Below are 17,076 nucleotides of genomic sequence, written 5' to 3'. Positions count from 1 at the left end.
ATATTGCTCATCTCTTGTGTTCCGGATCTTTCATTTCTGCCTGAAACACGTATCTTTACACAGATACATTCTCCTTACAACAACAGGCACCAGATCCCCCTCCGCCTTCTGTCCTAGATGGGTTAACGCACATGTTAACAGTTCCTATTAAGACAGGCCCGAGCGCTTGGCTGGCCACTCCCCTTCTCCATGTCTCCTAATGGCTGGCTGTACGCCATCATTTTGAATATTGAACCATTTAGCTTTTAATGTCCAATATCCATCCTTCCTACCAAGAGCCTCACTCAGCTGGTTCTTGTTCTCCTGAATCTCTGCAGGTGGCAAACCTGATTCCCCATGTCCTCTCAGGCCTCTGCAGGGGTCCATACAGGAAAAAAAACAAACAAAACAAACAAAAAAAAAAAAAAAAAACCAGGAGCTTGACAAGGCCTCTTGTCCCTCTCTTCAGCTATGATACAATTTGTTCCCTTCTGCCCCCAGGCTCACCCCTGCTTTTGCACAATGGGGAGCTGCTACTGATCAGGGCTGTATTAACTCGCAACTCATTTGCTTTATGGAAATTCTGGGCCTTTATTTCTCTCAGGGGAATAGAGAAACTCAACAGGCCTCCTACCCAGCTGTTTTTTTCCATGCAAGCTACTGAATTTATGTAAATTAGGTTCAAGTAACTGCTTATTTTAGGGATTTATAATCTCAGAACCCCAGATAGTAAACTGACAAGAGTTCTCAGAATCTCTCTGTATCGGTGACTCAGTCACTCAACTTAGACATGACTTGGGGCAAAGAAAACTGAGCTAACCAGAACTGTCAGTGACTTTAGATTTTTTTGTGGGGTTCTGTTCAAGGTTTGCGGGCTCGGGAGAGGTTTTGTTTGTTTTGCTGTTGTTGTTGGTTTGGTTTTGTTTGTTCCGTTTTGTTTTGTTTTTGAGATAGGGTCTCCTACTGTGCCCCAGGTTATTCTAACATTCACTATGTATCCTAGGCTGACCTTAAACTCCTGATGATCCTTCTGCCTCTGGCTCCTGAATGCCAGGATTGCAGGCATGAGCCATCCTCCTAGGTTGTTTCTGATTGTTTTTTGATAAACTTTTTCCGTTTATTGAAGGAACCAAATAAAAATGACATTTATCTCGACGACGTATGCCTACTCCCTTTATATAACAAATGCCTTCCTTCTAATCAAATATTTTAAATACTCTATAAACCACATTACACAAAATAACTTCTAGTAGTGGACACTCCATCCCCTATAATGTTCAATACAACTGATTTCAGGAAAAACTAAGCACTGGGACCACTCATTGGTCCCAGCATGTGCATTGGTGGGCATATAAAAATTTGAGTATCTTTTAAAGCACTGATTTTTCTTATGGCAAGACCGAAGCTGCCAGTAAACAATTGAGAGATCAATTAGGTTACTGTTTTCTTATTGATTCTGAAGACAGAGGAAAGAGCCTGCTGGTTATTTTCTAACTGGCCTGGCTTCTTGGAGATAGCTGGAAGCCAGCAATCACAGACCCCATGGAGGAAAAAGCCTAACTACGGAACTGAGGGAGAAAGGAGGAATCCAGTTAGTGGGAATTGTCAGGGAATCGCTGGGCTATTTCTGACATAAATTTTAAGTGAGAAGTGATCTTTCTGGCTCAAACTTGCTCAAGATTCTGACATCTCTATAGAAAAGCTTGGAAAGCAATATAATCCTGGCTCTACATACAAAACTCAGTTTGGCTGTGACATGTTAAAAAAGCATAGGAGCTTAGACCTAGGTCTGTCTTTTATAATATTTTGAAACATAACAACTTCCTGTCAACATCATAGAAATACGATTTGAATTTTAGTGTATGGTTTGAGAAGCTGAATCACAAAAACTAAAATGCCAATGAGTCTCTTAACTGCAAATTCTGTTTTTCAAAAATTTTCATATTCAATTGGAAAATCATTCTACATACAGTGTCGAAGTATATATACTCAACCTCATGACTGATAAACATATGTCCTCCCACAGGATTTGAAAATGCTTTGCAGTCTCTCAGAAATACAACCCCTATTGAGGGGGTCATTATATTATTTTTGGTTATTTTCTTAATGGCTGGTTTAATAAAATCATACGCTATCAAGCAGGGTCTTGATATTTTCAGGATACTTTAAAATCGCCAAGACTCCCCAACACTTGTACACACATGCACAGGCACACACACACATAATATCATCATCGTCATCACCACCACCACTTCATCATCATCATACCATGAACCTGTGAGAATTACTTGGCAATGGTGGTCAGAATAGGAAGCATCCATCTAGTATATCATTGATTCATCACCATGTTGAAGCTACAGAACCAATAGGTTAACTGCAAATGTCATTTTAGTTTGCTTTGTTTTGTTGTTGTGTTTACTCTGAAAAGACACATAAAATGAATCTTAGAATATGCTTGCAACTGACCTTTCTTATTTCAGCCATTCTTTCATCTCTATGCGAGGTACTCGTTCCATTCAACGTATGAACCACTGGAGTCTGAACCCACAAAATCCAACGTTCCTGTTTAGAATTTAATATTCCTGTCATAAAAATTTCAGCCTTGAACACAGTTTTGTGAGTGTCAGAATATCAATTTTTATAAGTTTGATGAAATACTTTCATTAGTTTAACTCAGAACTGAGTTAGAAATATTAATATACATATCCCTATTACATGGCAATTATAAAGATAGTAGTGATATCAATGTTATTATATGGAATTCTATATGTCTTTATATAGGAACATGTCAACCCATACAAAAGGAATATATATATATATATATATATATAATGATATTTTAATTTAATTAGAATCAAAGATGAAATGACAATTCCTACTAGGCAATACATTCCCTGGGCTTCTCCCTTCATTAATAGTCATCTTTAAAATGTGAAGTGGTCTTGCTTTCATTTCATTATGTTACATGGGATATAAGTACATAAGTTTGCAAACAGAGCTTTCTAAAAATACATTTAACAATGTCTATCAGATGTAAAAAATAAACAAATTTTTTTAAAGGAAAATTGTGAGTTTAAACATCAGGTGTGTTACATGTCACAGAATTATTTATAACTGACAATGCATTCTTGATATCCAAAGACAATTTCTGCTAGAAATAAAATGCATGTCATACATCTGAAATTCCTGTAACCAATGACAGTGTTTAAAAATAGTCTGTAATGTTTCAGCAGAGAAAAATATCAAAATGTAATAATAAATCTGATTAGATTCTCATGAAGTTAAGTACACATATTTTAAGTAGATCGTTGCCTGGGAGCTGCATATCTCTCCAGCTAAACAGGTGGAAGGAGCAGCGTCCGCCTCCGGACCCCAGTGTAGAGTTTACTCTACTAAGAGCACCAAGCCTTCTGCCTGTTCGACGCTTCCTTTCATTCTGGGGTGTGAGAGAAGACTGGAACTGACCCCTTTCCTGAAAATCAGGGAGCGAAGCAAATCTAGGTTCAGCATTTGAGATCAGCTTCTGCGACAGGAGAACATCTTAATTTACGGGAAGTGCCAAAAAGAGAGGTCTAACCTAGGTCATGCTTTGCTGACTTTGTATCCGTGTAAATGAAACCACAATAGTATCTCCCAAAACTGTGAATGAAATTCATAGGCCGAGCATGAGCTCTGCATGCTGCCTAGCTGGGTTCTTTTTAACAACCTCCCTCACACACACACACACACACACACACACACACACACACACACACACACTTTGCCTTTCAAAAGTATTTTCCCTGGGAATCTGGGTTTACCTCTTTACCCCTGCCAGAGACATGTGACGGTTCATGAAGGAATGCTCAAAGGTACACAGCATTCTCTCCTGAAAGACCTTCCTTTAGTGTTTACATGAATATGTTGGCCCTACAATAATGCAACTATTACAGAAATAAACACCCTTGCTTGCAAAGAAGACTAAGCTATCACTTCATACTTTGTGCACATTTCCACGTAGGATAAAATGGTCAAATGTAGTGTTTCCAAAAATTATCTGATGTATTGCAATGGCTCCTATGTAGATCAAAGTGTTGACTAGTGCATCAAGAGTTAGGAGCGTCGCTGAATCCTTTTTGCAGCATTTCTACGTGACTGCCTATAATAGTTGTACATAAAAAAATATGTAAATTCTTGCACTGTGTGACCATTGATGTGCCAGAATCCACAAACATTTTGGGCTGTATTGTGATTTCTTGCATGTGATGTATAATTATATATGATTAATAAAGAAACCTACTTGTAAAGCAAATAAAGCTCTTGTCTTTTTTTATTCTCATATACTAACTGCACTGTCTGGAGTTAATAGTCTCATGAGAACCTGAGTTCAATCTCTAGCACTCATGTTATAAAAAAACAAACAAATAAATAAATGACAACTATGGTGGCATGCACTTGCCATCCCAGAGGTAGAGAAGTGAAAACAGGCAGGTGTCTACAGCTCATTAGTCAGCCATCCTACCCTAATCCATGAGCTCCAAGGCCTAGCACAAAACTCTGTTTCAAGGAATAAAAGAGACAGCACCTGAGGAATTATAACCAAGTTAGTTTCTGGTCTCCACATGCATGCATATCTGCATACACACACATAACACACACACTCACACATACACACACACATACACATACACACACATACACACATACACACACGTACACACACACATACACACACATACACACACACATACACACACATACACACACATACACACATACACATACACACACACATATACACACATACACACTTACACTCGTATACTCATACACACATACACACACTTAAATATTAAATATCTCCAGATAAATGTTGTAATATAGGCTTAAGCTAAAGTATTATACTAATAGTATATAAATTAATAAATTAATTTAAAAAACAATATTAACTTTGGTACTCAGTAATTCAAAAGGAATTTAAAGAGTAGGCTTTGTTGTCTTTACAGTTCCTAATTGTAAAACCACGGTAGTCTCAAACCTCCACCAATGCAGCTTCCTTAGCTGGCATTATCAACCAAGCCAAACAGCAAATCGGCAGCAAAGTCCCTCTGCTGTAAAAATACACAGTTGAAAATGCGAATCTCTAAAGTCACTTCCAACACACTTATCAAAAGTAAAACACACTACCGATACACACGACGCAATGAAAGTCTTTGTAAGAAATATGGATTTCCATTGGTGAGACAGAGAGCACGATTAGTGGCTAGGTGTTCTTTTGTGTATGAAGTCACCTCACTCATGCTAAGGCATTTAGTGAGGAAACAAACTACTTCAAAACCTGGGCAATCTCAAGTCTTCGAGAGACTTACAGAAACTGTTAGGTGTTCCTATATGAGTTCTACCGACTACCACAAGATAAAACTTCCTGACACACGATTTCATTACTATTCTTCAACCACCCAAACCTTGAATGGTGTTCCACTTCCTAACAATTAAAGACAAGACCACCAGGGGCCTTCACACCTACATAAAATACACCACAGTTGACACCTAGGCTGTCCCCAGTGTCAGCAAACCCCATATGTACACATCTGGCTCTTCTCATGAGATGACTATTTTTCCAAGTAGTAAGTCCGGAGTGTGATACAGGCTGCAGGAAATTGAGAATAATTCACTGGGACATGGAATTAGAACAAGAAAACCTTTTAACAAGGATGATCTATGAGGTGCATGCATGGGCCAACATGTTGTGGTTTGCCCTGTATTTTGATGCTAATTCCACTGCCCCAAGGACAGCTGCCTCCTCAGGAACTCAGGAATCAGGTGACTTCACCAGAACCTTCTCCCCATTGAATTTGTAAAATACAGGTGAGGGGCAGGTACAGGATAGAAGGAGGTCTGTCATTGGAGGAGAAGGAAGGATGGGCGGGAGAGAAGTTTGAAGGAAGAGGAGGAGACTAGAACAGAAAGGGAGAGACGGAGGGAGAGAGAGGGGAGAAGCCGCCGCGGCAGGACGATGGAGGCTGATGTAAAGATCTCGCTCTGTGTATTTACAGGTTGTTATTAATGTTCCTAAGGGATGGATGACACCGGGCTTTGTATGTTTAGGTGGGCAATTATATCTTATCAACTGGGTCAAAGATTATTGTGTTGTGTGTTCTTTTATGTGGGGGTTTGAGTGTAGGAAAGTGTGCGGTGGCTGGAGACACTGGGCTGCTGAGGAGTTGGGATGTGTTTCCGCCAAGATATCTAGCAGATATCATGGGGCACTGCAGTGCGGACTTAGCAGGATAAAAGACAGTGTTACTTTTTTTATTTTTATATTTTTACAACAACACCAACACGGCTGCTACTCAGAAATTCCATGAAGACTGTGGCCCAATGATATACTTCAGAAAGTTCACCAACGGTGACTGGCTGGGCAAAAGCACCCATCTTGCCCACCGTGCTCATATCTACTACAGTCCCTACTTCCCTACTATGGGGAAGGGCTGTCACAAGCTAGACTACCTCAGTAGTGCATCACCAGCTTGCTTGGTCCTGGTATCACCAGCTTCCAAGGAGCAGATGGCCACACCTAGATGCAGCAAAGCATATTGTCTGTGCAGACAATGCTGATGCCCTCATTCCTGGTAGGTTGGGGGGGGGGCGACTTTATCTATTCTGCTCTCATCACCTTGTACTTGACAAGAACCTTGGGGATGGAGAAGGGCATTCCAGGAACATAGCATTGGAGGGTCTATTTTTCTCAGAGATCATATGTGTATATCTCAGTACAGAACAATTTGGTATACAAATCACAGTGGTTCTCTAAGTCATTTCCCTTTCCTCCTGCAATCTAAGAGAGTTCCAGCGCTCTCTATTCCAGTCAACATTTGCTCTAGCCAGCTTTTTTTTAGAGGTTTCAGTTATTGGTGATATAATGATATCTTATATAATAACTTTCAGTTTGAAAAAGAATTATAATAAATATCATTCCCTTAAAGACATTTGGATGCTTCCTTGCTTAATATGCCTATATAAATGTTTTATCTATTCTTTATTAGGGTTAAATATTATGATCAATTGACTTATAGTTCTTTATATTTTCTGAATGCAAATTCTTCGCTGGAGGTATATACAAATACATGTGTGCATATATAACTGTGAGCATATGTATATGTAGAATACGGATGGATACATCACTTAATTCTGCTCAGTTACGTTAGTACCCAGAGACTAAGAATGAGCTACTCTTTCCAGTACCCTGAGGCAGAATTGTTTCATCCAAAGGATTGGGAGAAAGACAGCCTCGTGGGATAGAGTCAACATTGTCAACATGGTCTCCCTTTCTAATGCACCCGCATAGAACCTGAGCCTTTGCTGTCCAGACCAAAAGAACTCAGGATGCTCGAGGGTCTACGATGTGTGCATGATGAAGGCAGAAGAGACAATGTCCCTGAAAAACTCACCCTTAGCCACCAGAACCTTCCCAAACCCTCAAACACCCAGACTGGGAAAGCTTAGCGTCCTAAGCATTGAAAATGCTGCAGATGTGACAGACCCAAATCCACACCAGGAACTATAAATTATATTCAGGACATCAACATGTTATAAGATATTAGCCATGACTCGGAAGCTTCCTCCCCAAGCTTCTGACCCAGATAGCAGGAGTAATCAGGTCAGCCCGCAGAAGCATCCTTCCAGAAACTGGCCAGCTGAGGAGCTTATTTTAAAATTCATATGCATTTTCAGGATAGAGTCAAAGAGAAACACTATTCAAAAACTGAAAAATGAGGATAGCAGCTAACCCAGTCATCAAAAATAGGTGATAGAAATAACTTATTGAAATGAGAGTTCATGTTGGGAAGAGACAGCTTAAGCCTGTATTTATGCAACATTTTTAATGGGGTCATAGGAATCCCAGGAATAGAGTGACAGTCAACCAAATCTTGGACCATTTCCCATGTTTTGACAAAACTTGTTTTTTTCTTTTTACTGTTTCCTTTTTCGTTACAAATGACAAGCTAAGAATAGCATGATATATGTGAAAGCCACATACTGATATACTTAATCTTGGTCGACATGCAAAGAAACATTGCTGTTATTCTCTCTATCTCCTCCCCACTGACACAATCCATAGCCAGAACTGAGCAATCTCAGTGCTGACTTCTCTTGGCTACATGAGCCTGAGGTCCAGAAGTGTAGACCTTCCTCGACCTTTGCAGAAACGTAGAGCTTCCAAGGAATGAAGGCAGAATGTAAACTTTCTCTATTGGAGGCCAGCATTTGTAGCTATTTCTTATTGAAAAGAAGTGCATGTTTTCTGAGAGAAAACTCAGGACTCTAACACTTTGAGTTAGAGTAAGAAAATGAAAAGAACATGATATTTAATATCTTCTAAAGCAGTGCTTGGTGACTCTGTAATTTCATTACTCAGAAGGCTGAGGCAAAGGATCACCGTGAGTTTAAGGTCATATATAGAGCCATATATGTAGTTCTGGGTCAGCCTGAACTTTAGACCGAGATCCTGACTCAGAATAGCAACAATGAAAATGCCCTCTTGAAATACCATTGTAGACCACAGATACTCTCTTAGAGCACACTAGGCTCATTATTTTGATTTGCCTAATGGAGGACAGGAAAAACATTCTCTTTTGAGTGTAGGAGACCTAGGAAGACAGATTTCAGCTTCCACTCAAAGCCTGAGTCACTCACTCTCCTCAGAGAAAGGGGACTGACTGGCTGGTACTATAGGAACATCTGAATGTGTCCAGTAGGTTCCAGCTGACAGAGGCATGAAGCCCTAGCAAAGAGAAAACATGGAGTCACCTACCTGTGTCACACCTGTCCCAAGCTCTACCTGAGCTATCGCTTTTTATCTTCTATCCTCCCATTACTAACTCAATCACACCTATTTTGTGGAGGTAAACTTTAAATACTTAATATAGAGAATCCCTCTACCCCATGGAGAAGGAGAAAAGAGAAACCCCATTGGGAATTAGACACTGGAATATCCTAACTCTTAATAAAACAAGGTCAACAAATCTCTGCTGCATGATGAGGGAAGTGATGTCAACTATGACCAAGCACTGCTGTAGGCTGAGATTTCTCTCTCCTCACACCCACTTCCCTCTCTAGAGCGCCTAAGCATCCTCCGCATCCAGTGAATCCTTCAACCCTGTGTCCACACTCTCCCAACTGGCTCATATCCATTTCCTCCATGGACATAGTCTGAAATTCACAAGCAAAAACTTTACCTTATGTAAAAACATACGGGATAGAGGCAGCATCTGAGCCTGCCTTCTCTAGTACATCATAAAGCATGGACGAAGCTGTGTATTAGAAATGATTCTAACACATTGCTTGTGATGGAAGTGTAGAAGAGGAGGGCACACAAAGGTGTAGGTAGCTGTTCATCCCTGTCTGACAAAAGAAAACTCCCATATTACCATTTGAGAAAACAGAGTACCTTTGCAGCCCACTTAATAGTAGTATTAACCTTGTAAGGTTTTGTCAACCGAACCATTTGCAGTGTGCCCCTCAATTCTTTAGGGTTATTATTTCCTTTGATCTTCACAGCAACATTGTCAGATGATACTACTAGAATCCCATTTAACAAACAAGAAAATCAAGGCTGAGATTGATAGCACTTTCAATAAAGTCAGTTCTCAAGCATCTTGGAGCTTGTGTGACACTATTAGAGGAAAGATGTGAACAAGTCTCTACTCAACCCAGAACTAATGACAAAGCAAAGTAAGGATACCACCGAGGAGGTACAACTCAGTGAAACAATGAGTTTTATTGGGGTTTCTTTTGAGAATAGGCATGAGGGGTCTTGGAAGCTTAAATGAATCAAAGACAGTTGCATCACAAAAGCTCACCTGAACATAGGTGACAGCTCACCAAAGCCGGGTACCTGGAGCACACTGAACAACTTCAGGCAGTCAACAGGTTGCAGAGTATATTTTCCTGGCAACTGAGCTGTGAGCAGTATCAGCCTCTTCCAGGCCACCAGCCTGAACAGAGAGTGTCTCTCAGAAGTCCTGTCTGCTTATATCTCATTGAGGAAGGAGAGTCCTGGTGAAGCTGGTCAGTTTCAAGGACTTTCAAGATCTTTGAGCTGTTTGTTTCCTGAGTTCAATGAGCCTCCGTACAGGGATTGGATGTTTCACCTCCTTTCAGAACATCCTGAGTCTTAATAAGCTTCCCTCCATGATGGAATGTTTTGTCTGTGAGGAAATTGCTACACAACAATGGGTGACATGTGACTGCAATAGAAACAGAAGTATGTAATTGAAGAAATAAATCTAGAGGCAAGTCGAAGCTACAGTATACAATCAGGAGGATAAGTTTCATATCTTTCTGTCCTCTGGTTATGTTTGTTGTCTGTCTGCTCATGCCTAATACAAGATCAACAAATGACTTTTGTTAATTGTTGATGCTTACCTTTATTTTTTTCTACTTCAGAGAAATAAATAAGGCATCGGAATTGTCCTTGATATCCCCAAAGTGTGAAAAAAATCACAAAGTATTAATAACATTTTTGTTTTCTTTTCATTTAAACTACGTAATATTTATTTATATACTAAGTTTTTTTGAGAATTCCATTCACAAACTAGAAATGTTTATAATTTGGAACCAATGAATTAAACATCAATTACTTAATAAATATTCTATATTGATACCCACAATGGCAATTGCTGAAAACTTGAAATCAAAGATTCTGATCATTTTCCAATTGTGCTCCAAGTTATTTTAAAGACTGGCATGAAAATGGTCTTTAATATAGGATAAGAAGATGGGACAAATGTATTCATATATGTATATATGAATATATACTATATATGTGATATATACATATATACCTTGAATCCATATACATTTATATAAAATATGATACTTAATATATGTGTGTGTTCCTATTGTGTGTGCAATAATATAATGCTTTATGTTCATAAGACCTCAAAGAAAAATAATGGCCCAAGTTAATATGAAAAAATTGACAAATAAAATGAATGAATAAAAGTGGAGATCAATGGAGAGAATTGAAAAGGACAAAGAGGAATGGGGTGTTGCCTGAGTCAGAGAAAAGAAAAATAGAAGACAAAAAACTCAAGTTGAGACCTGACTCTCTAATAGGGGTGGCAAGTTCTTATGAATGATGTTCAAAATTCACTCACTTCCGTTAGATATAATAAGTACTTTAAAAAACAGTATTTAAAAAGCCATTATCTCTTTTAAGGAGCTCAGAATCCAACATGAAGCCACAATCACAAAGCAGCCATCAACAAGAGTCAAAATTCTGAGCCTTAGGCTCACACCAATGTGTTTAGTGGTTTGAATGATAATGGTCCCCATAGGTGTAGGGAGCCTTATTGGATTTGGGCCTGGCCGCTTTGTGACTGTATAGCTCAAGGTGGCTATGTGACTCTGGGCTGTATGGCCACAGATGCTCACCCCTAAGGTGGCTGCTGTAAGATTATGGGATTGTTGGACAAAAACCTCTCCCAGGAAGATTCAGGGAGCAATCACAGGATGTTTCAGCCTGAGCAAAGCTAGTGCCCTGCCCTGAGCAGATTCCTGAGAAGGGCTCGACCTTTTCAAAGAATATGTCCCCGGAGACTGTTGCCTCTTTGTTTAACCAGGATATCTTGCAGTGTAGTGATTCACCTTATATCCTTGGGCACTTCCCAGTACTCCCCCACCCTAAGCTTCAGTTCCTGCTTTAATTCCTGCCTCAGAGCTTTAACTGCTGTACATTCCTCTCAATAAACGAGACCTTGACGACAGAACCTTGCTTGGTCTCCTTCTTTTCTCCCCCCTTGACACTCAGGTAGCCCCTCTTTGGGACCCTGAATAACTGGACCTGCTGGACGATGTAGGGAGCGGCGCAGCAGCTGTATGATAATGAGGTGAATCTGGCGCCCTCCTAACAACAGTACTGAGCATGTGTGGGGTTTTGCACCTGACATCAGTCTGGCTGGGGCGTTACTATGTTAATGGAGGTTCATACAGGTTCATGCCGCGCCAATCACTGGAGGACAAGTAGCTGGGATGACAGTGGGGTGACTCGTGCCCCACCAATCCTTGAAAGGATATTAGCATGCTGTAGTGTATGTAAGGAGAGCGGCTTTGCCGCTCGGCGCGGTAATACTGAGAGCTGTAACACTTAGAGCTGGTAACACTTAAAGCTGTAACACTTAGGGCAGGCTGCCGCCGCCTCCCTGTATCAACAAAGAAGGTGTCCTGCAGTAAAGGCTGTTGAGAAGAATCCAACCATGTTGCGTCTTCCTTGCCGGACGAGGTGGGCGCGACAGGACGGGTCACATAGGTTCATATTTTTGAATTCTCCAATTGGTAGAAGTGTTCAAAAATTGAATAGTGAGGGGATGTGGCCTTGCTGGAGGAAGTGTATCCCTGGGGATAGACTTTAAGGTTTAAAAAGATGTGTGCTATTTTGAGTTAGTTCTCTCTGCTTCCTATCTGTGGGTCAAGATGTGAGCTCTTAGCTGTTCCTGCTGGACTTGAACACTCTGAAACTGGATACCCAATTAAAACTTACTTTTATAAGTTGCCTTGGTCACAGCATTTTGACAAGAGAAAAGTAAATCAGAAGTTATCAGTAGTAGGATATTATTGTGACAGACCTGACCATGTGGTTTTGTCGAAGAATGTGGAATACTTTGGGACTTTAGACTAGAAAAGCAATAGAATACTGTAAGCAGAACTTAATGAATCATCCTAATAGGGTTTTGGAAAGTGCTAAGAACTATGCAGACTGGAAGAGTCAATCAAAAGACTAGATTAGAGCAATACTAGCAACTTGGTTACAGACTATTCTTGTAAATGTTTAGCAAATATATGTATATTTGACTTAAATATATATATATATGCATATATGTGTATATATATATATATATATATATATGACTGCTTTCTTCCCCTTGTCTTAAGAATTTTCCTGAAGCTAAATTTAAAAGTAACAAGAGCATTTCTTTCGAGGAGGAGACTTGAAGACAACCTAATATCGACTCTATTGTGTGGTTACTAGTTACCATTCTTATGCAGGTCTCCAAGGAAAAGTGGAGAAAAAATAAATACAGAATGTGCATTATAAGAGATAAAGGACACCAGGAAGGTTAATGCTGGAGTCAAGACTTGTGCTGAAAGAACCAAGTAATCAACATGATCTCCTTGCTCTACCTTGGTATAAAGGTAAGGGTGCCCTCAGGTCAAGACCCTGCCCAACTAAGCTTCCAACCTGTGAGAAAGCAAAGACCTAGTGAACTTTGTACTCTCAAAAAGTAACAACAAATCAGCTGCTACAAATGTGATGGAAAGGTTCACTCCACAAGTGGGTAGTCAAACTAAGCAATGTCATCCATGTGGTTCAAACTTTAGCCATAAAGAACATGCATGGAAAGGGGATGTAGAGTCTTCCTCTGTGTTTAGGGAGAGCCACCGTGGTAAAGAGTATAGCAGGGGAATCTCTGTATGGAAACCCCAAGAGGCCACTATATAATATCTTCATGCAATGAAGCTATAAAAATAAAGCCTGGATTGTGTTGGATGCCAGATCCATGTGCCAGAAACTTGGGATATCTGCCAAGGAGAGCTGCACATAGGAATGAAGCTAGACCACGAGATAGAAATGTATTGCAGTCAGCAAAATGAAAGGATGGAGCCATCAAAGCCCTCTGACACTAGACTAGTCTTGCTATGGTTCAGTATTTCCTCCCTAGGATTCAATTTCTCCATCTTAAAATGATAATGGATATTCTATGCCATGGTGTATTGAAAGTATATAATTGGCTTTTATTTCACTTTATTTTATTTTATTTTATTTTACAGGTGATTACAATTAAGAGATTGCTTTGAATTTCAAAAGAGATTTTGAATGTTGTCCCTGAAAATGGTGTCAAGATTGTGAAAGAACATGGAAACTTTTAAAGTTGGACTAAATACATGTTGCATTATAATATGGTCACATGTCTATAGGAGCTAGGGAGTGGAATACAGAGGGTTAAATGAAAATGAGTTTCACGGGCTTATATGTTTGAACACTTTGTCCCCAGCTGGTGAAACTGTTGGGAAGAATTAGGGGATGTGGCATTACTGGAAGAGCTGTGTCACTGGAGATGGGCTTTGAGGTTTAAAGAAATTCATGCCACTTTGAGTTAATACCCTCTGCCTCCTACTTGTGGGTCAAGATATGAGCTCTCAGTTTCCTTATGCCATGCCTTTGCTCAGCAATCATGGACTCTAACCCTTAAAACCAAAAGTGGAATCAATGTTCTCTCTTTTTAAAAGATAGATTTATTTGTTTATTCATTTATTTTATGTATGAGTACACTGTCACTGTCTTCAGACACACCAGAAGAAGGAATCAGATTCCATTACAGATGGTTGTGAGTCACTGTGGTTGCTGGAAATTGACCTCAGGACCTCTGGAAGTAGTCAGTGCTCTTAACCACTGAGCTATCTCCCCAGCCCCTAAATGTTCTCTTTTATAAGTTGCCTGGGTCATGATATTTTGTCACGGCAAATGTACAAATAACTAATACATGGGGTGTAGCCACTCACCCTTCAAACCCTCCATCTTATTTCAGGGTATGTTTCTACCAATGCAAATCCACTAATAATTAACATATGGATTGAATAAAACTCTACTAATAAGACTTTCAGTCAAAAAGCGTTTAATGGGATTTTGATAATATTGATAGTTTAGAAGGCCTTTGGTCATAAGTGAGTCTTAAATCAGCTCTCGTTAAAGCCACCCAATTGCTAGAAAATACAAAGTGCTATGGCCTAAGCCCCACTCTAGGTGAATATTATCATTTATCACCTGGAGACAGAAGATTCAAGATGAATATTATCATTTTATCATCTGGAGGAAGGAGATTCAAGACACTTGGAAGATCCCCTTGTACCTCCAGTTCAAATGAAGAAAGTGTAAGTAACTTTGGAGGCAGGAGAATAATCTACACTGGGTCCACTCAAACTGGTGACTCCAGACTCTTATTGTTGACATGCGACCCCAACAGAAAAGATAGGCAGAGTGTCAGACATTTAACAGACACTGGAGAGATCCCAGGGACAGTCCTATTCTTTCCATTTGAAAATTTGTAAATGGTTCCCCTCTGCACTGCACTTCAAACTCTGACTTCTCTCCTTAACAATCCCTTGCCTTCAAACTTCCTTTCAACCCAGAACATCCTGATAGTCAGAAAATTCCCAGCCATGTCACAGAAACTGAATAAGCAATAGCAGTGTCCTTTTAAGAGGTGCCTTGGTCAAGCTCCCATCCTCACTCATGCCAGAAAACTTCTGAGGGTGCCATATAGAGGTCACAATTGTCCTTAAGATAAAAAGGGCATTGCTATGCTGCTACTTCTGCAGCCATGAATCTGTGATAACTAAATGAAGCAATCAGAGCGAAAGACACTTAAGAACTCTCGAGAATGTGAGTAGGCACTTCAATCAACCCTAGCATGCATCCAGCTTGCTAGAAATTTTATCAAATGCCTTTCACCCCTTTATTGAATACGTAAGGGAAAACACAATGCACAGAAAGGACTACCTTACATTCCCAGTGAGGTGTCATTGACAGAAATCCCACTCGAATCGATCTAACGCCAAAGCAGTTGAGGAAGCACGTGAGTGTAAGGCTCCAGCAAGACATTCTCTGATTTAGACACAAAAGCAGCTCAGAGAGCCTGCAACATCAAGATGCAAAGCACTTTTGGGCTGTGAGTCAGTTTTCTTCTCCAGGCAATTAGCAATTACCAGCATTTATTCCGTGAATGGGAGTCAGGCAAACAGACAGCCGTTGACAGTCTGTCATTACCGCACAAAAGAACTGCAGCTTTTATCCTCTCGGAGGAAGGAAGACTTGCAGAACGCCTCAACTTTCAGGCTCACACACTTGCCAGGCCTATGATTTATTTCATCATCGACCTTAAAAATAATATAAAGTTCAGCCATTTCTATTTGAGGAGCCGTTTGCAGATGTACCTCCCAAGACTCCCATGGAGTCAGAGACTGTTGACGGCGACTACGAACATAGAGGCACCGAGTCAACAGCCCACAGAGGGCGCCAAGCTATACCCCTCACACTCTGGCTCTTTCCAGAGAAGGGCACCTGTTCTAATTTCCTTTCTTTGCTGTGGTAAAAAATACAGATAAAAAAGCAACTTAGAAGAAGAAGGGTTTCAGTCCATCTCTGGGAAAAAGTTAAAACAAGAACTTTAAACAGCTAGTCACACTATATCCACAGTCAAGAGAAAAGAAAACAAATTAATGCATGCATGCATACTTGCTTGCAAGCTGTCTTGCTTGACATATTCTGCTTGATTTCTCCACCCATATAGTTCAGGACCCTCTGACTAAGGAATGGTGCTGCCCAGAGTGGACCGAGTCGTCATTGTCACACATTAATTAACCTACTTAGAAAACACCCCTATAGATATGCTCACAAGCCAATCCAATATACACAATTCCTCATTGAGATACTCTTCACAGATTCTCCTAGTTTGTATCAAATTGACTGTAAAAGCTAACCATCCCAGCACCCTTCGGGCAAGCTTCCTTTACCATTCTCCACTATGCAGATGGTGTTTCTGTGAGGTCAAATCAAATGTGAAAATTACTTATCATCATGAGCCAGTACTAGATACTCATAGATGGAAGAATGAGTGTGCCACCCATGCATGGATCTGGCTCTCTTCAGCCATAGGTTTTCAGCTTAGCCAGAGGCTGGAGAAGCCAGCCAAAGGTAATTTGGCTGATTAGGTTACAATCCGGCAGCACTCTTGAACTACAGACTGATCGACCTCCAATACCGATGGAAACATAACTTAGAGGAAAGTACCTCATTAATCCAAGACTTAGTTCAGCTTTCCTATTTGACAGAATCATAAACTCTGTGGGACAGAAAGCATGCTCCCTTGCACATGATGTACGGGCAACACATACAGGTGTCAGAAGTTAAGAGCTCATTCTGCTCTTTGTCAGCCAATAATAAAACATCCTTATCATTAAGTCTGAGTACTCTGTCCATAAACCCTTAGTGTACAAAAGTCCAGTCTTGTCTATCCATTCCCGCTTGCATTGTCAGCCTCAGTGAGAGTAGAGTTC

The sequence above is a fragment of the Rattus rattus genome, chromosome 2, assembly GCF_011064425.1.
Source record: "Rattus rattus isolate New Zealand chromosome 2, Rrattus_CSIRO_v1, whole genome shotgun sequence".
Lineage (NCBI taxonomy): Eukaryota > Metazoa > Chordata > Mammalia > Rodentia > Muridae > Rattus > Rattus rattus.
The sequence above is the reverse complement of the archived record's forward strand: the minus strand, read 5'-3'. Positions refer to the sequence as shown.